This window comes from Leuresthes tenuis, unplaced genomic scaffold (genome assembly GCF_036924035.1).
Source record: "Leuresthes tenuis unplaced genomic scaffold, fLeuTen1.0.hap1 SCAF_19, whole genome shotgun sequence".
Taxonomy (NCBI): domain Eukaryota; kingdom Metazoa; phylum Chordata; class Actinopteri; order Atheriniformes; family Atherinopsidae; genus Leuresthes; species Leuresthes tenuis.
Window position 1 is genome coordinate 21,125,643 of NW_027325373.1, and position 25,823 is coordinate 21,151,465.

General features: G+C 40.1%; 1 protein-coding gene across 4 annotated transcripts in view; it reads right to left on the reverse strand.

The window, feature by feature from the left end:
• The window catches only part of LOC140277563 (disabled homolog 2-interacting protein-like), a 149,355-nt gene that overhangs the window by 102,419 nt on the left and 21,113 nt on the right, over positions 1–25,823 (reverse strand). Inside the window, exon 1 of one of the 4 annotated variants that reach the window (XM_072372642.1) lies at positions 24,556–24,795. The exons of the other annotated variants lie outside the window; for them this stretch is intronic. The gene's annotated coding sequence lies outside the window, so the exon portion shown is untranslated. Of the gene's footprint in view, positions 1–24,555; positions 24,796–25,823 lie in introns of those variants that run through there. 4 annotated transcript variants of the gene reach the window in all.

Here is a 25,823-nt window from a genome sequence, read left to right on the forward strand (position 1 = left end):
TATTCAAAGTACAGATTCTTCTGTCAGGACATCATAACAAAACAAACTTCATAAAGCTAAAATAACGGCTAGTTTGGAACATAAAAAAAAAAAAACATAATGTGCAGCTGCCATTTAGTCCACCATCTTGAATCAGTAAACTGACCAATCAGAGCAGACTGGAACTTTCCTGAGGGGAATGGTCAGTAAGCAGCCTTCCCTTTGAATCAGTGGTTAATCTATAAAAAGAAAATGTCATTCAGAGTCTCATGTGACCCAACTTTTTGATGAGAATAAGATGTAAATTCAGAAAGTTGGCAGAGCTCGTTTCGAAAAAAGGCAATGGCTGAATCCTTCTGACATTACACGGTGGTGACGGTAATGTTGAAAATGGAGGACTGCTGTGTATTCTGCGTGCTGATCTCAGTCAGAGAACTAGTTGGTCAACTGGACCACAAACATCAAAAACTTGTAAAACACAACAAGAATTTAGCATCATCTATCGCAGGATGATGCACTGATGAAGCTGCAGGTATTTCAAAAGGTAAGGATCAGCTTCATCAGTCTGTAGAAAAAACCCACTACTTGTAATGTAAGGAATGGAAAGGAAAGGAAAAAAATAAATCTGTGTTGGATTAATGTCGAATGAAGCGGTTGCTTTTACATTTCGTGCTAGTGTTGCTAAAATTTCCAGTTTCGTAGTGCAATGTTGTCTAATAGGCTTCCACAATGTTGTTTGAGACAACAGAAAATTTAACATGATCCATCTGTACACAAACGTCTCCCTCTCGATCTCCTCCTCAGAATGCATACTGTGCTGGCTGTGCTGGCTGTGCGTTCATCCTCAGAGGATAAAGCAGGTGTTGTCAGCAATGTGCCGTAGCCCTGATGTTATGTGTGAGCTGATGTCCGTTTTGGCCACTGGTTTTAACTCTGACCACTTTTTTTTTTCTTTTCACTCCTGCAGGATCCTTCTCCAAACTTCTACAGTGGATTGATTGTTACTTTTTTCATTCAGCAGTTTCTGTTTAGCTTGTGTTAACAAAACTGAGATTACCGAATAAAACAGAAGTCCTTTTTCTGCTTCTCAGTTTTAAATGCAGTAAAAGTGTGCTTCCTCTTTACTGTGGCTATGGCTATTCAATTGTGATGCAAATTATGTTTTGTTATGCAAATAAAATACAAGGGGAGTGTCTGTATCTATGCATGGCTAAAAATGAGATACATTTTACATGAGATACATACATATACATTTTCAGATTTTTTTTAATGTTGAAGCCTGTAAACCTAATTTGTTGACCCCCAAAACAAAATCTCAACCTGTAAATGATCATGAAATGGACCTTGACTCATAATGGCGCCTATTTTAAGTGCATGCCTTTGGAAATAAATGTATGCGTTTATGATATTACAAGAAGAGGTTCTCTGTATCCAGATAAATGCTACGAGCCTGCACAGAAGGCCAGACTTTCTTTTCTTGGCACTTGAAAACATTTTACTTCTCATCCAAATGCTTATTTAGTTTCGGATGAGAGATAAAACATCCTCAAGAACCAAAAAACAGAAGTCCAGCGGCCCTCTACTTAAGCTCTAAGGATTACCGTGACCTGCATGACTGAGAATCTACACCAGCATACATCCAGATAAATCATTTTCTGAGTCAGCGCAAAGGAAGTAGTCTTTTTAAGGAAGCAATTATATGTCCATCATCCATTGTGAAATATGTACGTTTTTAGAAAGACCTCGTAGACCCAGTGTCACAGAGAGAACTGTTATTTTTATTTAATCATTTTGTTGTTAAAAATATAAGCTCTGCTTACTGTTCAATTTTCTTCTTTATGTTTAATATGGGGATGTGCATGTTCACCAGAATGTACTTTCTATTGAAGACACCAATGAGTGTGAAAAATCATGAAGTACTAGTTTCAGCATTGTCTTAAATCTATCACACCCACCTAAACTATTACGATCCAAGGCACAAACTCATTCTTTCACCCTTCAGCAGAAAGTTTACCCTCTAAAATCATTATTTAATGTTTCCAAAATCCATAGAGACTGAGAAATTTAGTTTTTTAAGGAGTTTTTGTAACTAACCTCTTTCCAATCTGTCATAAATTGAAATGATAATTTGCATGAGAAGAGTGGTAAAGGCTCAAAAACTAAAATGCAGACAGGATACTAACTATATTCATAAACCTTGACCGTAAAGTGTATTGAGAACAGAACCTGTAGAAAATAGTGTTTACGGGTAAACCTACGCAAAGCGCTTCTGTTCCTCTGAATGGTGAAATCAAAATGACAACAACAAGGGCCTAATGTTAGAGAAAGTGGGCTACTACCTCAACATGTGAGATTGAAATGATTCAAAAAGTAAATCATAATGAAATCTTTACAAAAATGGACAGAAGAATGTCTACAGTCTGGTAAGGTCTCCCATGGCAAATTGTTGTCAAGGGAGGGGTTAGACTCAGAGCGATTTAAAGACCTCGATGGAGCAGCACCAGATTGTCAAAGTCAACTTGCCCGGAAAAGGGAAACACCGGTGAGCACCTGGTAGCAGAGTCTCAGACTCAGTTGGTCGGGTGCCTTATGAACTGGACGGCAGGTAAAGGCAGTGGCCTGAAAATGCTGATCCCCAACGTTACAAACTGGCTCTTGGGATGTGGAATGTCACTTTGCTGGCAGGGAAAGAGCCTTAGCTGGTGTGTGAGGTGAGCGATACCAACTGGAGCGTGGGCTCTGGAACTAAATTCTTGGCGAGGGGCTGCACTCTCTCATACTCTGGAGTTGCCCATGGAGAGAGGCATCGGACACTGGAGTTCTCCCCGGTGAGCAAGTGGGTCGCCTTACTGTGGCTGCAAATTGCAGGAGGGAAGGTACGCGGCCTTCTTGGAGTCTCTGGGTGGCATCCTGGAGTGGTTGACACCTGAGAATTTCATTGTTCTTCTGGGGTATTTAAATGCCCATGTTGGCAATGAGGGAGTGACCTGGAGAGGCATGATTGGGAGGAACGGGCTCCCTAATCTGAATCTGAGTTGTGTTTTGTTTTTGGAATTCTGAGCTCGTCATGGAGTGTCCATTACAAACACCATCTTTGAGCACAAAGTGGTTCATAAGTGTATCTGGTACCAGGCCACCTTGGGCTGCAGGTCAATGATTGACTTTGTAGTCGTGTCATCAGACCTGCGACCATATGTCTTAGACACTCATATGAAGAGAGGTGCACAACTGTCAACTGATCACCACCTGGTGGTGAGTTTGATTCGTTGGCAGGGGAGAATGCTAGGCAGAGCTGGTAAGCACTGAGGATCTCCTCAACTCTGTCAGTTTGAGGACTTGGTGGAAGACTTGTTCATCACCTTGGCAGAAGTCACTGAAGTTGTTCAAAAGCTTTGGTGGACAACATTCGCCCTGAGATACTCAAGGTTCTGGACATGGTGAGGCTGTCAGGGTGTTGGAGAGACGGCTCCGACTTATTGTCAAACCTCGGATTCAGGAGGAGCAGTGTGGTTTTTGACCAGGTTGTGTAACAGTGAACCAGATCTTTACTTGGAAAAGACTTACGACTGTGTTCCGCAAAGGATTCTGCGGGGGTGCTGAGGGAATATAAAATACCATAGCTGCTTTTATTAGCTATCCGGTCCCTGTATAACCAGAATAAGAGCTGTGTCCACATTCTTGGCACTAAGTCAAACTCATTCACAGTGCGTGTTGGACTCTTCCAGGGCTGCTGATCCTGTTTGTGATTTTCATAGACAGGATCTCAAGGCATAGTTCAGAACAGGAGGGTGTCTGGTTTGGGAACCTCAGGGTTGCATCTCTGCTTTTAGTAGATGATGTGGTTCTGTTGACTTCTTCAAGTCAAGACCTTTAGCTGTACTGGAGTGGTTCGCAGCTGAGTGTGAAGCAGTTGGGATAAAAGTCAACTCTTCCAAATGCACGGTCATGGTTTTCAACCATGGAAAGCTCTCTCCAGGTTGGAGAGGAGTTCCTGTCTAAGGTAGAAGAGTTTAAGTATCAGGGGATCTTGTTCACAAGTGATGACAGGTTGGATTGAGAGATGGACAGACAGATTGGGGCTTTGTCAGTTGTTATGAGGGCGTGACTGTGGTCCACTGTGGTAAAGAGGGAATTGAGTCGGAAAGCAAAGCTTTTAATTTATTAGTCCATCTTTGTTCCAACTCTCACCTATGGTCACAAGAGCTGGGTAGTGACTAAAAGAAAGAGACGTCGAATACATGCAGATGAAACAGGCTTCCTTCAGAGAGTGGCTGGGCTAAGCCTTAGAGATAGGGTGAGGAGCTTGGCCATCTGGGGGAGCTCGGAGTAGAGCCACTGGTGATTCGGGCATCTGGTTAAGATGCCTCCTGATCCCCTCCCTTTGGAGGTTTTTCAGGTACGTCCTGCTAGGAGGCTGACCCAGAACTTGTTGTAGGGATTATATGTTCCTTCTGGCCTAGGAATGCCTCAAGATCCACCAGGAGGCGCTAGAGACTGTCGCTGGGGAGAGGCAGGTCTGGGTCTCTCTCCTGAACCTGTTGCCTCCGTGACCCACTCTTGGATAAGCAGATGAAAATGGATGGCTGGATGGAGCATTGTCTGCTTGAAAATCTATTCCTTTACTACATGTTTAATTTTGCATTCGTTTCACTGACAAATTCATTTAAAAAGTGGACGCATTGTATGTACAAACACAAATGCTCAAATAAAACCACAGAGCAATAATTACTGAGATGGCACAGCGCTCTGAGAATTGCAGAGAAGTTCTGAGTGAGTAAACACAAAACCCTGAAACTTGCTGAACCTTTTATAAAACACTGCTGCTCTGAGAAAAGAACCAATCCCTATTTCAGTGCAAACAAAAACACAAAGAGAGATATATTGACTTCTAACTCAGCTCACTCTATTGTCTCTACATAGAGAGTAGGTCTCATGCAGAAAGTGGCACATACTGACTATTACACCTGAAATATAGCAAACCATTAGAGCAAAACAGCTCATAGGGAGTCACAGGTATTAGATTGCTTTTTAAACAACTTACCAACATGTGCAAAAAAATATTTTTTTAAAGAAAAAAGAGTTTTTATTAATTTGGAAATGGACAAATGTATTATTAGAGAATACAAACAGTGGATAAATGACAACTAATTGCTACTGGGGCTTGAGTCTCCTTGGTTGGGTGATGTTGGGTATACTCTTATATATAATCTATATTGATTTAGTGTGAACAAAAACAAAATCCTGTCAGACAGAACAGTTATTGTTTTTTTCCTTTTTGCTTCTCCTCATATTGAAGGTGAACTGTGACAAATGATGATACAGAAAGGGCCCCAAGTAGCAATTATTCATGTTAATTAGAAAATAGAGTGTTTTCTTAGTGAATATTTTTTTGTAAATGATAGAAAAAGTGGACAATACAAATATATCACATGCTGTTATAATATTTCTGAAAAGATATTCAGTTTGCTAAAGAAATGGAAATGGTTGATTTGCAAAACAGTCACCGAATACTTCCCAAGTGCAATTATTGTAGTAATGACTTGCTTCAGCTTCATATATAGATTGTGCAGACTAGACCAAATGTACCCAAGCCATCATCTCAAACAAGGAGATGTGAAATGGTAGATCAGACCTGTATCAATACTGAGCCCTAGTGGAGAACAGTGTGATGTACAACTGAACACAGTAACAACACTCCTTGCTTGATGGTCCTAACAGATGCAGCTCATAGCCAGTATATAAAGATGCAGACACATGATAAGCAGAAAAACATGAATCACTACACAACAGAACAAGTAATCACTAAAACAAAAACTACATACAGATATAACACAGATATAATAACTCAGTAGAGACAGAAAGGTAAAAACTTGTGGTTCCACTGATCGTGTGCAAAAATGAGTTCCATTCGCTCAATAAGTTTCAAATCTAAATTGCAGAAGAGCTGTGAAATATTCTAAAATGTTACAAAACTTAAATCTGTGATCTAGGTAATTTGTTTGAATCTTTATTTGATACACACTTTTAAAAAGAAGATAAATTCCACTGCCTTTACTGACCAACTTGATTGTATTCAGAGAGACAAATTCAAAATTTGATGGCGGTAACACTGAAACAGCTGGGAAAGAGCCATGTTTAAAATGCTGCTACACCAGCTTTCCTTTAATTGCACTTTTCATTTCATTTGGATCTGAGAGTAATTGTAGTTTTGCAAGAGGAATTTTTGTCTGTTCTTGCTAAATGCAAGATTTTAGCTTCTCAACAGCCCGTCTACATCATTTTCTGATTATTTTCGTGAAGATGGTCCAAATATTTTCAAATATTGTAAATGGGAAACTGTCCTACTGAAATAACAATTCAACTCCTGAAAATATATGTCAACTTGATGGAGCAAACATGTATGTCTCTCCAAAACTCAACAATAAACAACGTAAGTCATCCACACTGATGCTCTTCCAGACCATCGCCGATGCCTGGCTTTTCACACCTGTGACACATCATACTACGTCAGTTTATTTCCCAAAAGCAGCTGAAACGTGGACTCGTGTGTATACAGAATATGTGTCTTTGTGCCCATGTAGATGAGATTGTGTCCAGAAAACTCAGTTGTGTTTCTGCAGAGAGTTTTTACATGACTTCCTCTTTGAATAACACAGTTTCAAATTACATTATGGATGCGGAGGAGGTCTTGAATGCAACTTTTCCATGGCTATATCATCATGATGGCATGACATGCAGCCCTGTCAGATGCAATAACGATCAAGCACATACAATAATGGTTTCTGTCCTTGGCCTCTACCCTCTAAGATTTCCCCTGAGCCCTCAAATTGTTTTGCAGTACTATGCTCTGTAGATGCTGAAAGACCAATATTCACTGCAATTTTGCATGTCTTTTTTTTTTGGGTGGATGCTTTGTATCCAATCTTGACAACCTCGCCTGTGACCAGTTAATCTGATTGTAATATCCTCCAGAACTCTCTTACTTGTTTGCTGTATAAACTTTTCTGTTTTTCTTTGATTAGTTTCTATTTTCTAAATACAATTAAGTTCATCAGCAAAGACACTAAAATACAATTATAACATATATATAATTTCCTAAATAACAAGAAAAGCATAAAGGGCATGTAAGAGCAGTTCTTTTTTCTTTTACAAAGCAGCATAGGTTGCCAGTACATGCATGCACCATACAAAATATCATTATGTTGCTACACTGTGATGTAACACTCTCATCACGTCACATGGTCTACTCCACAATGTCCAAATCATAAAGTGGAACAAACAAGGAGGCAAACTATCCTCATTTCTGGTTTATTTTGGCCACAGAGAATAATTTCAGAGATCCCATATCAGAGAAGTAATTCTCGACATCATTGCCAGAGCTCTGACACTTGTGAGAATAAGTTGTGTTTATATAGTGAAAAAAACATGTTTGTTTGTTATGGTTTTATCTTTAGTTTTGTTCGTTTTCAAGAAAAGATCTATGACCGTATGTAGTAGTTATTGAAGTGGGCTGACAAAGATTGTCCATGCTAACTAGGACTTTGGCTGCTATGGTGCCAAACTGTTGCCATCTACCCATGCCCTCTTTTTTTCCTCCCTTTTATTCATGCCTCCCACTCCTGCTTGGCCCCAGGGTAAAGGCCAAACTGCAGAATGTCCTGTCCCAAGCAGAACTCATTATACAAGACTAGAGACAAAACGAGAACAGAGGAGTCTGTGTGACAGTATTGGCCAGAAACAAACAGACACGCAAAGATGGAGGAAGGGGGAAGATGAGAAGGGGGTGAGTTCTTTTTCAACAATTATTATAGGAATAAAGAACTCAAATGAGGAGTGAGAGTTGGAGACAGAGATGAGAAAGATCTCACGAATGAAGCACTTGAGAAAAGAAAGACCTCTGACAATGTACCGCCAACAAGTGTGGAAGCACATGTGCCAAAAAAGGCACACAGTCCTTTTCATTGATGCATCCTGAAGCAAACTTCTGTTCACAACTTCACATATACTGCTCTTGGACAAAGACTAACTCGCATGTCCACTACTTGTCACAAGACAGATTTGATAGCCAAATCGATCCATCAACCTATCCTATATATGTGGTTAGGTTGTGGATGCAGCAGTGTGAACACAACTGCACCGAACTTCCCTCTTTAGTGCCTCAAACTCTTCCACAGGGAGACTGAGGTGTTCCAAGCCTGAGGAGAGAGACATCATTTGTCATTTCAGTGTTGGAGCCTCTGTTTTCTGTCTTATGTAACGTTTGAAAATATTATCAAATGAGTCGGCATTGTTTCAAAATTTGGATTTATCTCATGTTAATAAGGACCTAATACTGTGTTTATGTTGACTGACCAAAAACTCACGTAACTCTTTTTCCAATTACAGCAATCATACATTAATTATTGATAAATGAAGACAGATTTCTAAGGAATAGTTTATCTTAATAAATATCTACCTGATATTTCATATCAGAGATATATAGATTATTCCTGCAGTGAGATGATATTTTTCCATCTTAATCTTTTCATCACTCCCTGTTTTTGGGCTCTTTTCTTCATTCTTTTTCAGGGTTGGTTTGCTCTGCAGGTCATTCCAACAAATCTGATTGAGCAGTTAAGATATTAAATGTTAAAAATATATTTTTTTACAGTGGTTGAACCATAAAACTAGAAGGTTTTACAAAAAGTGACGTGATGATTCAACATCTTGTGAAGACCTTACTGTGATAGCTGACCTGCTCTAATTATTTTTTCAGGTGATGAAGACATTGGGTTTTGCTCATATGAATTTCTGATCAGTCACTTTGTCAACTGTATTATTGATCAAAACCGCGGTGGCATCTGAGGTGGCTGATATTCATCACTGGGTCAGCAAACTCCCATGCAGCCTCTCATACCCTTGAGAGGTTTCAGAACTAGGCCAGAGTTCCACAAAAAGGACAAATAATGCACTCGAACATTGAATCTAAGGCTGAATTCACAAGTATAAACTTTCCCAGCCAGGCTGAGAGTGTGAAGCTGAAACACACCCTCCACTGCACCTTCTTAAAAAGAAGGACCACCAACCAAATCTGCCAATCCACAAGTTCTCGGCAAATGCAAAGACACTGAAAACAAAGTTTGCCACATGGAACATGTCGAGCAAAACTGCCTATACTTTATGTAATGTGACAGTTATTCAGAGAAGAGGCTACACAGATAAGCAGACGGGGTAAAATCTAAAGTTAAATCAGTTCAAGGATGGCAGTTGGCACAGTGTGGAGCCTCCCTTCTCCTAATAAAAGAAGTGATCAACTAAACACCAAATTGGCCGGCGTTGTAGAAATGCTGATGCATTCATTCAATACACCCATTTAGTGGATGCCTTTAGCCAAAAAGACTTACAAATTAAGAACATGTTGGGGAGCCAGCATGCTGTAGAAGTTTAGGATTGATCCAGCAACCTTCCAACTGAAGGACTCCTTATCCTGAGTTACAGACAGCCTGATGCATGAAACCTCTGTACAATGTCCTCGATGTCCAACAATGAGGTGCCTCAGGAATTCGTGGACTGAACGGGGGCAGAAAAGCGTATTCATGTATTGATACTATATTTGAGATATGGACCCCTTCCTGAAGTCTCAGAAATATTGCTTCATTTGACACTGAAAGACCTCAACAATGAGCAAAATTACACTCCTTTTAGTGCCTACAGCCACTATTCTAACATAGGCAGAGCAAGTTACCATGGCGACTCGGCTTTGCTGTGCTGCAGGCACCCACATTGCTGCTTGCAGCTATATTTAGAAGTGTGGCCACGATAACATGTAATTGAATGATGTCGATGCAATGAGGAAGACATAACTTATTTATGACTCCAAGCTCTAAAAGTCATTCCCATCTCTCTCACCACTGCGTTCACTCAGAATTTCAAATTCACTTATTAATTATTTGCAAAATACATTTCACATGCTGTACTTAGACAGTAAAATGCTCATGGAGATGCCAAAGTGAAAGTCATCACATTGGAGAATCACAAACCTTGAGCGAACACTTTACTTGATAAATGACTTGATTAACAAAGGTTGCTGTTGTTTTAAGCATTTTCAAATCAGCTAAATACCACACTGTGTTCATCAAATACTGAGAGGCACAGAGTGACACCGGAAACATGCACCGTGAGGCCATGTGCTGTGCCTATCAAAGAGACAATGTCAGGATTACAGTTTGAAAAGCCCACATTCTGTTGTTGACATTTAAGCAAATGCTTACTCGGGAAAATCTGTTCCAATCAGTCCCCTGCAGTTTAAGCAAATAATCATTTGTTTTACCAACACAGCAGGTAGGACAACACACACAAGCAGGAACCACAGTCTGCAGGAAATATTCAGGCAGTGTGCAAAATCTGACATACTTGTCTCCATAGACAAAAATACCTGATTGGTGCCACTAGGGGGATGCAAACATATTTACGCAGGCAAATAAGTGTATAACCATACACACTGATACAGGTAATGTACCAGAGTGTGCTCATCACCTGCCAGCAATCACATTCTCATTTTAATCAAAAAGAAAACCAACATTTTTTAAATGGCTGTCAAAAGGTAGCAAAATGAAAAGCAAAAAGTTTTTTTCTGCAGTAAAGCAGTTTTTAATAAACTTCATGTCACACAGAACGACCGACACAGGCGGACACAACAACAATGCGGAAAATCAAATCTGTAAGCATGAGATGAGCTGTAATCTGAACTGAAAAATCTGACTTTTTATTGTGTGAAATTCCAGAGATCTACCTCACACAGCCAGCTGGACTTGGGCCCCAGGGATAACCTGGGATCCAGGGGATTAGCCTTTATCTCTCAGCTGGCCAAAGAATAGCTGTGTATCCCTAAGGAGAAGCTGTAGAGGCTGCAGAGGACAGGGAGGCCGGAGTGTCTCTGCTCCCCACACTGCCACCACAACCCTGAAATAAACGGTTTAAAGGATACTTAAAAAAAAAAAAAAAACATCCAAAACTGCTAACAGGAATTAATATAGTTAACTAAATTAGGAATTCATATAATGTGCAGGAATATCGTGCACAAATTCTTTCCCGTTAGGTATCAGCAATCGTTGGTGCTCTGTCAGGGCAGGCTGTAAAAATGCAGAAAAGAATTAGAGGACAGAGCAAGCCAGGAAGCTGTTTTATAGGTTATGGAACGTATCATTACAGAAGTGAGACCGTGGGGCCTCAATTATCCTCCTCTTGGTTCATTCCTCAGCTTTTTATTGGTGCTGTTTATTTATTCTTTCCACTTTGTGTATGCAACACACAATCGCTGTTTGTATTTCCTTCTTTAATTGCCGACTTTCTCATTTCTCACTCAAGTTCCCACTCTTACCTACTGTACACACTCCACTGTGTTTTAGTGAAACAAAGCCTAATGTGAGACAAAACAATTCACACAAAACACCTGATCGTGTTTCAGACTTAACTCTGCAGTACTTTGTGTTCTTTATGTTGGAATTTATGGAATTCTGTCACAGCTCCCAGCACCTCCTTTTCAGTCACAGAGACTCCATTGTCACATAACAATGAGCATAATTTGTTAAATGGCCATGTGAAACTCAAGTTGAAGAAGGGTGACTAGAGATATTGCAGCAATACTGACAACACTGAGGTTAACAGGGAACGGTACTATCAATGTAGTCCGTCACCACCATTAATTGAGCTTTTAGCTGCATGTACAATCGTTGAGTTGAGTCGAGCTACAGTTAAGCGTAGTTCATGCTTCTCTGTCATTTCGACAGCGTAGCTATGCCGTCGACGTGGACCCCTACGCCGTAGCCTGACGCGCACCCCCAAAAAGTCCAAACTACTTGTCGAATTCACTCGGACCGCAAGGGCTGTGATTGGTCCGCTCAGAACATAATTTCCGGCAGTTGCTTTTTCTGATATTAATGGCTGTACACAGCGAAGAAGCTCGTCAAATCGACCCGTTGACATTCGAAAGTATCGAAAGTGTATTTGTTCATCCAGGTCCAAACGTCTTCTCTGTCGCCTGCGCTTCGACATTTGCAACATAAGCATTTGTTCTTCAATATTGATGAGCTCCAACTGCAAATACAGCTACTCCACCTTGGTTGTTTACTGTAGTTAACAGTGACCAGAAGAAAAAGCAAGGATTCGGCTATAACCCCTGAAACCACACACACACACAGCAACACCCCCCTGGCGGTTGAACTACAGCTGAACTAAGCCATTTAACCACCACCATCCTTGTCCCAGTATACATGCACGGAAGTGGATTTGAATTACTGACATGTCAGACATCGCATGTCAAAGACATTGTGAACTATGAGGAAAATTGTTCCAGACCTTCCGACGCTTCCAACTTTCCCCGTTGGAGATCATTGTACATGTAAGTACAGCCAAATTCACTGCACAGATCTTGTTTTAGACTGCTAAAAAAAGAAAAGAAAGAAACCTTTTTCTAAATGTTCTTTTATTAGAGTACAGCCACAGTCTGAAAATGCTTTCAGCAACCTCAAGTTCACACAGTCACAATTTCTGAGATGTTAAACCTTCCAGCAAAAGAAAAACATGTGAATGAGAGCAGAATAGGAGGAAAAGGCTGTATTACTATATACTTGCACTTTACTGGTTTACAAAAAGATGAAACTTTGGAGTATGTACAGCATCTGGGCTCATTTGAGTCTAGTTGAGTGTTTACATTCAGAGGTGATTTGAAACCCACTTTGCATTACCTGATTGTGTTAGCTCAGTTCTGAAAAGCTCGATTTCAACCTATTTTAGTTGGACTAACATTTTAGATATATTTTGAAAGTCTGGTTCGGGTGGGACGGACACAGCTTGTTTTTTTCTGATGTAACAGGATTATGTTTGCAGTATAAGTATATAGAAAGAGCTGCTCAGGTGACCCTCAATTATCCCTTTAGTTATGCTGCTATAGACATAGAGAACTTCCCATGATGCATCTTCCCTTACCCTGCTGTCTTTACTTTTAACACTCTATGTATGTATGTGCATAAAGCATGCCTTTTTTTTATTTTTATCAATTGTATCATTTGGATAAAGATACAATAAATATGTCTGATTTTGGATTGAATTGGATTACAAAGGTCACTGCATTTAATCATATTAGTTTTCTTTATGTTAAAGTACCTTGGGATGACATGTTGTGAACTGGTGTTATATACATGAAGTTTGAGTTTCTGTTCTATTTGGCATATTCAAGCAAAAAGGAACGACACAACTAAATATCTGTTCCCACAAGATGTGGGGGTGTAACAAATAATCACACTACCGTATAATAATAAAGTTTTGTGTCAGAGATTTAAAAAAGGCTTTAGAAGTTGCAAACTTATAGCTTTTTGTCTTGCCCACAAACAGTTTCTCAAGTTCTTCAGCTCCACTGTGCGAATCTCATTTTGTGAAGTCACTGACAAAATTTACACATCTACAAATGACATGACTCTGAAATGCCATTTCTTCCACCACAAATTACAAGTCCCATACAGTCTCACTTTTGTGCCACATATCTCTGAAATGGCAGCATAAGTGATGAGTGCATGGATTAAGCCAAGGAAGAGCTAAAAGACCAGAGGTTTGTGTCCAATCAAAAGAGCTTCCTTGGGCTTCTACTCCATAGATACAGAGATAAAGACACATCCACTTTCACAAGTGCTCAGTTCTTTTTCTCAAATAGCCCGTCCATACAACTACTGCCCCAACAGCAATCACGTGTTATGAAATAAGCCTTTTCTGTGAGTTAAATTAGGTGCTTTTACTATGAACTTCATCCGAAAGAAAGTAAGCAATGATTGTGACAAATAGAAAAAAGTCTGGTAACAACATATATGTTGTAAGGGTTTATATGGGAAACAAAGGGAAACTCATCTGTAAAGCTCCTTCACTTTTAGCAGACTCGTGTTCCAGTCAGACAGGCTAAATTGATTAATCAGATGCGTATAACAGCTCAAAATGTATTTTACATCAAACATGAGCTGATCGGGTATCTGACTGAGTATCATAAAGATATCATGGCACTAATAGCTTCCAATTATTGAGCTACAATGCCACAGAAGTCTCCATATGACAGCAAAGAGACACCAGGAACGGTAAGCACGTGCGCTATTCTCACAAGCAGCATTGATGCCCAAACATGGACGAGTCCAAAAAAAACCTTCCATGTGGCCTCTTAAAAACAATGTGTGACAAAGGTGGGACTTTAGAAACAAGTGAACAGATGAAGTTCAAACTTAACTCAGACTACAATCCCATAAAATGCTTTTGCAGATTAAAAGAAGCAGCATTTGACCAAAAAAAGAAAAGTAAAAAGACAATGTTGAAAACGAAAATCAAACTGATAAGAGGCCAGTTTCTACTACAGGGCAATGGTGCATACCATGCCTCAGAGTACAGTGAACTATAGTAGGCTGTAGCTCCATACAAAACCACCTCAGCAACAATCACAAATCATTTGTAAAGGTGAGCTCGTCCCATAGCACATAAAAGGAGGTCCACTTTCAGCTGACTCAAACTGTTACTGAGGGCAACGAGACTCATCTGAAGTTACATAAACTGTTCTCTCACTTTGAATGCAGCACAATAAAACACTATCTTGATTTCTCAACTACAAGATCATCACTACAACAAACATACATGTGTTCAGGTTAATATATTGTTGAATTCTCCCCCTCCCTGGTCCTCTTTTGATCACTTTTTTGTGTTACCAGGGATACAAATTCACTGAGTACATTACTGCATTATACAGTATAAACCTTAAGTTTATACCTTTCATAGCTTAAAACTCCCAACTCCTCCTGTATCTCTATATCTACATATATATACAGTATATATTGCATATATGCATGTTTTAGTGTTTTTATGCAAAAGGAACACAATTTATCCAGGGTTTTCAAACTCTCACATAAGCACTTTTTTCAGCAACCGTGCGAGCGTTCACGAGTCCTCTCCCCCTCAACCTTGGAAAGTCTCGGCATCCTCTCACCCTGGCAAGCCTCCAGGAATTCGATCAATTAGAAGACTGGTAATCACAAATGATCATGCCTGGTTGACTTTATCTTTTTTTTTTCTCTTTAAATTGTGAACCATCCTTATCCTTGTTTGTTTAATCCTACTGGGATTGTGCAATCGTGAGATTTACTCAGTCGTGTGAGGGGACAGTCATGAGGAATGAGGATTGTGTCACAGTACTTAAAAGTGGTAATGGCCCACTAAACCTCCCAGAAGGAGGAGGGAGGCACCTCATGGCCATTTATTTAAAGTGATGATACCAGGTGATAATGGCATTTGAATCCTCACAGCATTTTTTATATAGCTGAACACCCTACACTGTTCCTTCACAAACACAGTATGAGCAGCAGTAGTGCCATGACAAATCTATACCAACAGTATGCACTAAATTCATATTTGACTATATTCCCTGAGATTTAGGAAGGATTTACTGAGAAACAGAGGCAGGAAGTGTTAGCTTAGTTATCATTCTTGGCAACCAAGACTGAATTAATTAACTCATTTCTGGCACTGTAAAGTTCGTCTCATCCTATTTTTAGGTGCTTGTTTCCAGAAAACAGGATCAGAGGACACATATGGTTCATTTTAATTTGACAGATGAATGGTAACATTCAGCTTCAGAGAGGAACAACTGAACCTGAAAGACATTATGGCTCATCCAGGTGAACAAAACCTTTGCAATTTCCTACAACAGTATGTAGAAATAGAGTTGGCAAGAAGGCCTGTGTTCTCTGTTGTTTTCAGAAAGGCACTCTGTAATGAAAGTCAGCCAATGAAATCTGCTAACAAGTTCGAACAGAGGGCTACGTAAAGAAAAACATATTCAAACCTGCAGCAAACAGAAATCCACAGCCGCTCCCCAGCATGTGCACGCTGTGGGTGTGAGTATGTCTGTTCTTCTGCAGATGAAATGTTAGTGATCAATGAGCCAAAGAAGCTCATTTGGACCTGTGTACATTTTAAACAGCCCCATTCACTTGACAATGGGACTGCACCTACCCTTCAACTATGCAGCATTTCTGAATGTGCATAGCTATTCAGAGAGATTGAGGGCAGGACACAGGAGAAGTGCATCTATCTGGGACAGTGCAGTCTCCACCAGTTGTTTCTGCTGAAAAACACAGATGAGCCAGTGGCTCCAGGTTGTAGTTTAAAATTGTAAAGTTTTTAGACTCTCAACCGAGACCCTCTTTAAACCATTTTTTGCATTATCGAAATAAACAAAGTAATAAAATTAGAAGCGTGATTACAATAGTTGTGTCCGGTTTTGTTGGAATGCGCCAGCATCTGTGTGCCGGGTCAAAGCAGGATTTGGAGAGTTATGTGACAGGAAGTGAGGTAAGCTGAAGGGAAGGGGGAACCTTTGGGAGTGGAGCTCATTTTCCCCTCTTTCCTGTTTTGCCTGAGATTGTTGGTCACCTTCAAACATCATCAACATGATTTCTCTCTGTCCCTCGGAATGAGTGTGATAAACTCAGACCGCTGTAAAATAAGCCGAGAGGGACAAGCGATAATCAAATCTAATCCAATCCAACTTTATTTATAAAGCGCTTTAAAAACAACACAGTTGGCCAAAGTGCTGTACAAATATATGAAATACAAGTGAAACATCCATCCATTTTCTATACCGACAGTCCGTTAATCGGGTAGCAGGGGCCTGGAGCCTATCCCAGCGAAAGGCGGGGTACACCCTGGACAGGTCGCCAGTCCATCACAGGGACACATAGAGACAAACAACCATGCACACTCACACTCACTCCTACGGGCAATTAACCTGACATGCATGTTTTTGGATGGTGGGAGGAAGCCGGAGTACCCACACATACACGGGGAGAACATGCAAAGGCAAGGATTGAACCTGGAACCCTCTTGCTGTGAGGTGACGGTGCTAACCACCACACCACCAGCCCAATTGAAACATAAAAAAACATAAAGACAAAGTAAAACGGTAAAAAGTCACAGTAAAAGTCAACACCTCAGACTGAATTAAAAGCCAATGAGAAAAAAATGTCTTTTAAGAGAGGACTATAAATCATGAAGAGAAGGCACGGTCCCCTCTAAGTTTTCTATTTGTTTTAGGGACGACTAACAATAACTGATCTGCTGACCTGAGAGAGTGTGAAGGAGCGTATGGCTGAAGCAGATCAGACGGATACTGTGGGGCAAGGCCATGAAGACATTTAAAAACAAAAAGAAGAATTTTAAAATTAGCTTTAAAGCGAACTGGAAGCCAGTGAAGTGATGCCAGAACTGGAGTAATGTCCTCACGTTTTTTTTCGTACCAGTTAGAGCCGAGCAGCACCGTTCTGAAGCGGCTGTAGACGAGCAAGTGATGCTTGATTTAGCCAAGGATAAAGTGCATTGCAGTAGCCGAAAACGAGTTGTGATAAAATCTCAAAGTGATGCAAGGAAAAAAATGGTTTAGCTTTAGGAAGCTGTTTCAGTTGAAAAAAGCTGGACTTGACCACTGAGCTAACCTGTGTCAAATAGCTTTAATGTTTTCGTTAAAAACTCTTTCATAGATATGTTCAGATAACGTGAGAGAACAGACTGCAGAAATCCCATGTGTAAATAAATGAGAAGTCCTATTTATAGGAGTTCATATATCTCTCACATCAATATTCCATAAAAAAGCCCAGGTCTCAGATCATCTCAGATGAACCCTCATTGAGCACTAATAGATTGGAAAACAGTTCTGCCATTCTTCAGCATAATTGAGGGAAGGTACCTGAGGTCTTATTGGGTGTGTTTCTGCACTCTCACTCTGTTTTGACAGCCATGACGATGTAACTTGTCAATCTCTCAGGAAATCTGAGACGTAAACCTGTTTATCTCTATATCAGTGTCAACCTAATACAGCTGGCTCTTTGACGGTTATTCCTTGATGTCTGGCTCACTGTTTGCTCACAGCATTATCAAAGATGTTTTAATTAGCTGATGGTGTTAGTAACAATGCTATCAAATGTTTTAGGAGAACTAATAAAAAAATACCTATCTACTCTACTACTATTACAACTTTCACGTCTACTGTGAAGAACCCTTAGGTGCTGCGTGGTATTTTCCTGCTGGGGATCCTGCAGCAGCTTATCAGCTGAAGAGCAACAGAGATTTATAGCAACTTGTGACCCGTTTTTCCTCTTTGGGATGATGATGCAATAACATCGCTACAAAAGCAAATCAGAGGCAGTAATTCAAAGATTCCCCCAGGTTAATCAAAGTCAACCCTTTCTAACGCTTACCAACGATGTCAATAAAGACAGCTTCTACTTACCAACTGGCCCTTGATGTACAGCATTGTTCACCTGACTGGTTTAAGTTTGCCCAAGTTAGACTTTGATAGATACTTTATCCAATCATCCGCCAACTATTCTTTGTCACTGACTGCACTTTTCTAGTTTCTATTGAGGACTTCCCAGATGGTTCCGTGGAAGCAGCCGACTGGCTCACCAGGTGAAGTTTACAGATCAAGAACATCTTCTAACTTTGACCTTTACTCTCATATTTCTGAGTCACTGAAAACTCACTGGGTGGTCCAGCTCCTTGTAAAGAAAAACAAATATTCGTCACATTAGAAGATAAACACAGAAAATGTTTATATCTAGATATACATTTATGCAGTCTCAGAACACATACATGGCTTGGGCCGGGCTACTTTTCCACTTAAATAGCAATAGTTGCTATTTAAATTCAACTTATTACATTACAATATTATCATTACCTTAACTTTTTATGTAATCTCACATTATTCATAAGGATTCCAAAGAAAAACTCAGGTCTTCTGATTTGACACAGATTAATGAACCAGCTGTCTCTTTGATTCACAGTTTTAAGCAATACATTCAAATAAAACTTGTTTGGAAAGATCCAGAAAGATTTCTTGATGCAGGACTGGATTTTCACACGTCAACAAAAATAAACAAAAAGTCTCTTGACTGACTCTCCTGGCAAGTCTTTCATAATACCACCATGAAGCATCAACTGTAACATCTGCAGGGAGCATGGTGGCACACAGCATGGTGTGTATGCTGACACAGCAATGTGCTCTGTGAGCTTATAAGTCCACACCAACACAACCAGAAGCAACATGGTGAGCCCACATGTCCGTCTAACAGCGATTTCAGTAGAGTGTGTGTCAGAATCCTCAACTAAGGCTAAAACTGTTGTAAAGATCTGTTGAGAGCGAACACAGAGCGTAGTTAATATCAAAAGTATTACATCCAGCAACATTAATCGAATCATGTTGAGAAGATTGTTCTTGTTGCTCTTTCATACCGCCTATGCAAACACCTGAAGGCACCCCCATAGTCATGTATGGGCATTGTCATATTGTAATATATAAGCCGACAGAAAGATATTTTATCAAAGATAAGAAAATTAAGAAAAAGGAAAAGGTTGGAAATGAGTTATAGGAATAAACAGTCACTTTTGTTCTTTCATAACTACATTAATGTAATCATTGCTTACAGCTTCTACGTGCATTAGTGATTTATCTTAACACTGATAAATTATTAAGATATGAAGTAATTCAATTTAATCTCATTAAGATGTTTCTCCGCGTTCGTTCTCCATTTCTATGTATGGGTAATTTTTTCTTGAAGTTTCTCTTTACTCAGTGCTTTGCTGCAACAAATCAACTAATTGCTTAATTTAGATGTTAGGCAGTCATCAGTATCGATTTACAGGAAACACAACAGTGAAGTGGCTCATTGGTTTTGATGTTACCATGTAATAAGTGCAGTGAGCAAACAACTCCATCCCCCGTGTCCGAACATGGGGGCAACTGAGACGCAAACTAAGCAGATGATCACACACAGAGCGTAGATGTACATAATTTACCCTGCTAAATGCATGTAATCGCATGGTATGCTTTATCACAAACATCTTGTCTCCTTCTGTTCCCCCAAACCCAATGTCCACATACTGTCTGTTGTGATTTATCGCTCTGTCTAATTTTTTCATAGCTGTTTTTCTGAGAGCAAGGGTGGGAAGAAAGATGGATGAAAAGAGGGAGAAATGAGGGCAGATCTTGGTCTATTACAAGTATATAAAGGTACAAAACAGCATTTGTGAGCACAGTATGGATGATACTCGAACAAATGTAGACTATCTAGCTACATGCTAAATACTAGCTAGAAATATACTTTAAAATCAGTTATTGCCACTAAAGACACTAATCAGTTTTGAAGTCTGAGAAATCTTTTTCCAATGTTACAATTTGAATACATTGTAATGGCAAAGCCAAGTTTATGGGAGTGCGTTTATGGAAATTGTTCAGCAGTTGTACCCATGAAGGTACATAATTAGTACAGATAATTTTAAGTTTTGCTAGTATGTTTGTGTATGAATGATGCCCCTCCTTTAGGACTACTTGAAGTTATTTAATGATGCTACTCCTGTGATGTTGCTGTCATTTTCTCAGTGGCAACAGTTGTTTATTAAGATTCGTCTCTTGACGCTGGACTGACGTCACAATTTGCAGACACATTGACCAATGTGCCGGGGATAATCAGCCCATAACGGGCTTATCTCCAATTAAATGTCACAAGGTGAATGACATGGAAGGCCCAGATGTGGAAAACCAAGGACTTCACAAGAACATAAAAGACTAAATAATTACACCCTGACAGGGTGCGAAAACCAGAGCGGAGAAGAACTAGATTCCAGCAATTGAGTAACAGTAAGGATCTGGCAAGGACTGAGAGTAAGTAATTGACGAGGTGACAGGTGTGGCAGGGGAGCAAAAGACCACAACAGGAGGGAACTGAGGAAACTATGGAATAATGACCAGAATTAAAACACAGGAGCAAAAGCAAACTGAGAACACAGAACCAAAAGAACAAATGCTTAAACCATAAAAACACTAGAAAGACTAAAAAAACAGAACACAAAGCTCCAGATCATGAAATAAAACCATTGTCTTTTTGTGAGAAACTGCAGCTCAGATGTGATCTTTCTCAATTGTGTGGCAGATTTTTGACAAGATAGTTTCACAATGGCTCTTTAATTATTTTTTTTTTGCCTTGAACAAAAAAATTTGACTCTTCATTTAACAACTAGCATCCACCAGCAGAACAGGGTAAGGGAAGTTATAGACCACACTTAACATGCAGAAAAGATCATATACTGTATATGAAATCAGCTATTTCAACTATGTAACAAAGCCATTTCTGGCATATCTATCTAATATCACTGCAGGCCTACTTCTCTGGAATACACAGTAGAGACTTAGAGAGACAGAGATGAAGCGATAGCAGAGTTCTGGGACTAATACTGGGATTCTATCATTTTTTAAGCCAGTGTGGCTGTGACACTGTAATTGCAATCTGCAAGGACCTTTTTCCACTTTTCACTGCATACGAATACTTAGTCAGCTTCCACTGCCAGGGTGGTTCATGATAAGAGTTACAAAGAGTAAGCAAGCAAGTTCAATGACCAATCACTTTAGCTTGTATTTTAATCATCAGCCTTGCTGAAACGTACACATGCTTTATTTTGAGATGAAATGCAACAACCGAGGTGGTGATTTAAAAGAAATCCAATGCTGAAAGAATGACTTAATTAGCTGATGGACAGAAAATGAATCAGTTTATTAGAAAGTTGCATTAAATAGATCCAGCTTTTCAAATGTGAACAATGGTTGATTCTGCCAGTTTAATGCCTGTGTCTCTTTTCAACTATTCATTCTTCTAGAAAAACACTTTGTGGACTACAGACATCACTACTTAATCAAAGAAGACTCTGGCACAGAAACTTTATCTGTGTTTGGCCAGGCTGTCTGTACTCACTGAGAGTACAAGATATGGGCAGTTTGTTACAGAGATCATGTGAAGTCCAATTTTCTGCAAATATACTGGCATGCAATCTAAAAATCCCACTCAGGTGTGACATAGCAGGGTTGTGGGATCAAATGCCAAAAATAATGAAAAAACTAATCAAAAGCTTGAAAGCTTCAGCACAGAGATTACACAGTAAAGGTTCATAAGGCAAATTATTGTGTCAGCCAGTTACTTTCCTCCAAACAGTACATAGTTTCCTTCTTGCACAGTAGACACCTCATTTGAGTCTGGGTCTATCTGCGGTTCAGACGTGTTGAGCTAAGTCTCTGATATTTCCTGATAAACTGAATTTGTGTTTGCCTCACACCGAAGCATGCTTTGAACAAAAACAACAGTCGTGCATGTGGTACCAACTTGATGTGCAGTTCTTTGAGGAAGCAGCTGAAACAGTTGATTGGACAGAAATTACAGAAATTAACCGAATTTCTGAAGTACAGGTTAGAGAAAGTTCTGCTTCTTTCTGAGTTCTGAGTCTTGTTCACGCAATTGTTTTAGGGCAGCTAAAAAGTTAAAGAAGAGTGACTGCAATTTTAGCACCATGGTGGTAGGTTAAAAAAAACTTTATTACTTCAAAGCAGCTACATTCAAAAGTATATATATTACTGCATAGCCCTGTGGGACTGTGCCACAAGGCCAGATTTTGTGCAAATTTAACCAAAGAGCAGCTTCTCTGTTCCTCTTTGTGGATTAGAGTTCAACAGAGCTGCAGTTCTGACACAGAAAACAGAGAGGAGAGTCTTTACTTTTTCTTTGTTCATCCATGTGCTAATTTGTTCAGTGTTAACAGTGTTGCCGACACCTTAGTAAGGAAAGTAGCTATTGGCTGTCCTTAAAGCCGCTAGTAGACATTAAATGACGTCATCACATAATTTGCATAATTATCCTTGTGCATATAAATGTAATGGACTGTAGCAAAGAAGAATTACGTCATAGGAGAGATAATAAGTGAGTAAAAAAACACTCTGAAACACTAGAACTACCAGTGAATTTTCTCATGTTGATTCTTATTTTTTAATGTGCGAGAACCATGGCAGCACCCGCTGCTCGTTGAGAAGAGTAAGAATGATACATACTTTCAAGTCAGAGTCCCCAATAGTTTCCAATAACACCAGAAAAAGTCGCTAGATTTGTCGCTAGCTGCTTATTGGAAGAGAGTCGCTGGAGGGATAGAAATGCTCGCTAAATGTAGTGATAAAGTCACTAAGTTGGCAACACTGAGTCTTAATAGGTTGTTATTGCCTTGACGGAATGCAGAGAACCACAACCTGAAGGAGGCTGGAATTTGATTTTAAAAATCCTTTGGACAAAAATCTATGCATTATCTGTGTTGATGCAGATGTACAGCCCATAAGCTGTAACAGGTTCAAAGAAAGGTTGCATCTAACCTTCTGAAATTGCAATAGCCAGTGGGAAAATACCAATTCAGCTGACTGGCCAGTCATGTCATCCCATCCCCCATTTGAGTTTGATGAACCTTTAAATTAATTTAGTGGGAATAATATTATTTCCTGCTTTATTGAATCAGTGTCAATAAATCTATCACCCATTTATACAACACTACTGCTCACTGCTGAACTCCAATATCAATGTCATTCTTTCACTCCTAAGATCCACAGTGATCCTTGTCCGGTGCTCTGGCTCACTCATCTTTCCCTTCAATGACTTTGATGCCTTAGGAATGCCATTTGAGCATTCAGACCATAACTCCCGCTCAGTGTTCGCAGTAATCCCTCTTCCCCGGCTGTTCTGAGCCTACTTCCTTCCCCACAGCTGCTGGTCGGCCCAGCTTGTGCTAATAATAGGACAACAATACCCACCCCACGCCCGGACACACAGGGCTACACTATCACTTAAAAAAGAAAAAACTAAACATCTACAAGTTATCTGTTTTTTAAGTGTTTTGACTCAAGTTCAGATCAACAGCAAAGTTAAAAAAAAAAGCCAGAAATGTTTAATGACCATAAATGTGTAATATGACTAGATTGACTGACATGCAACTTAAAAACAACAACTTTCCAAACTGTTGACGTTCAGCCCTTCTATATGTGGGATACAGACTGCAGCATGTAAACACATGTTGGTGGTGGAATGATGATGAGGCTGCACACTCAAGTGAGCTACTATCTACAAGGGCACTATAATCATGCAGAAGCTGATAAATGAAGACTACACACTGCTAAAGCAGTTAAACACTACCTTATGCCTTCTCCACGGAGCTGGAATGGGACTACTTCTCCCACACACACACATGAAAATACACAGGAGATGTCGTATTTATGTTGCAGCATTCTGTCACTGAGTAAGATTTAAGCTGCACACACACACCAAAGGAAATTAGGTATTTATCATCAAAAAGTCTGATCTTCTGTTATTCCACTTGTAGAAGCACAGCTCAGAATCACATGTTACAGCTCCTTGTGTCTTTGAGTCATACATTTCTTCAACAGCCCTTTCTTTTCCTTGTTTCATTTGGAAGACGTTTCCACTTCTACCTATACTTTGCGACTTTCTTTGACAGATTAGTATGACAATGTCCTTCCCTGGCATGTGATTAGCTTCCCTCCACACCTCCTCCTCCTTCAACCCCCCTCCGCCATTCCACGAGAAAGCAATCCCAGAGAAAACCTCATAAAAGTTGCAATTAAATCTGACTTTGCCGTACAGAATTACTGCTGAGTGAAAGGCTAGGGGAAAAGAAAGAAGAAGTGGAGCTAGCGCTCACCTCAGACTAGATCCCACTGCCGCTGAGAAAGCAGAAGGAAAATCATCTTCAATCCACGGAGCAAACTAAGAGCAACAAGTAGTAACTCCAAAGTATTCTCCTCCCCTCTCTCAGACGCCTGCTTCTTCACTGTTTCTCCTTCTGCTTTGCTCTCATTCAGGCTGCAGTAGCTGCAGTGGACTGGATAAGTGTACTTGTGGAGTGTGGATGTGTGTGTGAGGATGTGTGTGTGAGTGAGTGTGTATGGTCTTGTGGACTCCTGCAGGGGTATTGACTCTTAGGGTTGAGATCCTCCCCCTTCTCAGAATCACAGAGGGAGAGAAAAAAGCTCACACACACACACAAACAGAGGACAGGAGCATGCACTCTTTGTCTTCTGCTGCTTTCGCTCACTTCCTTGCTCTGTTTCTTCAAATGTCTGCAACTCTCAGCTCTACAGCCCCCTCTCATAGAAGAAAGCAACTGAAAGATGTGTGCACGCTCATGCTTAGGGAATGCCGTCGTGCATCAGCGACTGGGTGTGGGAGGAGGAGAAGAGGGCGGAGTTTAGAGCTCAGAGAGCTGAATTCCTATGCCTCGCATCCAACCAATGAGAAGCTGTCCTGTGGCTGACCGAAAACCGCGGGGCCAAGCCGGGGCTCACTACCAAACTCCAGCTTTAAAGCATTAGCTGAAGTTTGCTGGGCAAATGCCTTCTACAGTGGTGATGTGGATGATCCTTTCTCTTTTTAATCTTTGATGATCATTTGTAGTTGGCATTCAACTCTTCTTACTTATCATCTGAATACTGAGCATTTGATGACTGCATTCAAGAAGACCATTTTCCATTTAAAATAACTACTAGCAATAAATCTTTACTTGCAGATTTCAGGCATAAAAGCGATACAAATGAGTTGCTACCACATCAAAAAACAGCTGTATTTAATAAAAGCCTTTGGGCACAAAATGCCAAAACTATCCAGGTACTCCGTAAAGTAGGAAAAGCATGTGTTAAGATGTTTTCTTATCTTTTCCCACATCCCTCTCCCCCTCCTGCCAAAGAACAGTCTTCTCATGTTTCTGCTCTTTGTCAGACATTTGTCAAGCAAGGCAAGTGACAGCAGATCGCCCCCCCCTCTGCTATTCACAGTGGTTTTCGTCTGGCTGTTTTACTCTCTTCCCTCTCTCTTCTCACCACGTCTACTCAAACAAAGACCATATGATGATCTCATTGCTAAACTGCTATGCTGTGATCATGCCACTAAGCTTGGAAGCTGTGCAAAAAATGT